This window comes from Populus euphratica, unplaced genomic scaffold (assembly GCF_000495115.2).
Source record: "Populus euphratica unplaced genomic scaffold, PopEup_1.0 scaffold252.1, whole genome shotgun sequence".
Classification (NCBI taxonomy): Eukaryota; Viridiplantae; Streptophyta; class Magnoliopsida; order Malpighiales; family Salicaceae; genus Populus; species Populus euphratica.
In genome coordinates this window covers 67,508-68,784 of record NW_011500132.1, presented here as the reverse complement: position 1 = coordinate 68,784, position 1,277 = coordinate 67,508, and the positions used below count along the sequence as shown (strand labels likewise).

General features: G+C 36.3%; 1 long non-coding RNA gene across 1 annotated transcript; it reads left to right on the top strand.

The window, feature by feature from the left end:
• The first annotated feature begins 204 nt into the window (after window positions 1-204).
• On the top strand, window positions 205-716 carry LOC105110393 (uncharacterized). The gene is made up of 2 exons (XR_839462.1): window positions 205-316; window positions 514-716. It is a non-coding gene; the product is annotated as an uncharacterized LOC105110393 (long non-coding RNA).
• The last annotated feature ends 561 nt before the right edge of the window (window positions 717-1,277 follow it).

Genomic DNA, 1,277 nt, shown 5'->3' with positions numbered 1-1,277 from the left:
AGGCCATATAATAATCAGAACAGGTATAAAGAAGGCCACTCAAAGGGAGGAAATCATGGACTCCTATGAGTAAGTATCAGAACATCACCGGTCGAAATTCCCAACAGGAGGCCCCCTCGATGTCAAATATATCGAGAAGAAGGTCATTATGCCATGAATTGTAAGATAAGATACGCAAAATTCGATGCAAACATTGCTGAAGCACTTGCAACTTGCACTATCAGTAACGACACAGCAGATTGGTATACTGATATAGGAGCATCTGCACACATGACTCCTGATGTGTCTCAGCTTGATAAAATGGAACCTTACATTGGTAAGAATAAAGTTATTGTTGGTAATGGATCTTCCCTACCTGTTACACACATGAGTTCCTGCTCTCCTACTCCAACTCTTAAATTAAAAAATGTCCTCATTGTACCAAACTTAACCAAAAATTTGCTTTCTGTCAGTAAATTAACCAATGATTTTCCTTTTGCTATTTTTTTTACTGACAATAAATTTATCATACAGAATCTTCAAACTCAAAAGGTGGTGGCAAGCGGTGATCGTGCAGATGGACTTTTTGTACTGAAGCGTGGACACCATGTTTTCTCTACTATCATTAACAAGCATAATTTATGCAATTCCTTTGACATTTGGCATGTCTGTTTAGGCCATGTATCCTCTCAAATAATTTCTATGCTTAATAAGAAAAGGTTTTTTTTAATCTCTTACCTCTATATTGCCATATCCATCCTTATGTGTTAGTTGCCAAAAAGCTAAAAGCCATAAACTATCTTTTCCCCTAGGCATAGTCATTCTCAAATAGTTTTAGGATTAATACATTGTGACTGATGGGAATGAGCACCAATAAACTCAATCTCTGGCTATCGATATTATGCTATTTTTTTTTATCAATGATAACTTTTGTTTCACTTGGTTCTATCCATTAAAGCACAAAGCTGATTTTTATCACACCTTCATCAAATTTCAAACACTTGTTGAAAATCAATTCTCAATAAAGATAAAAACATTCCAAAGTGATGGGGGAGGAGAATTCATAAGTACCATTTTTTAGTCTCACTTAGACAAATATGGTATTCACCATCAACGTTCTTGTCCCTATACACCCTCTCAAAATGGTAGAGTCGAGAGAAAACAACGACATATCACTAAGACAGGCCTTACAATGCTCTTTCATGCAAATGTTCCTCTTAATCTTTGGGTTGAAGCCTTCAGTACAGCTGTTTTTACAACTAATTCCTTGCCCACACCTGTCTTGAATGGAGTTTCTC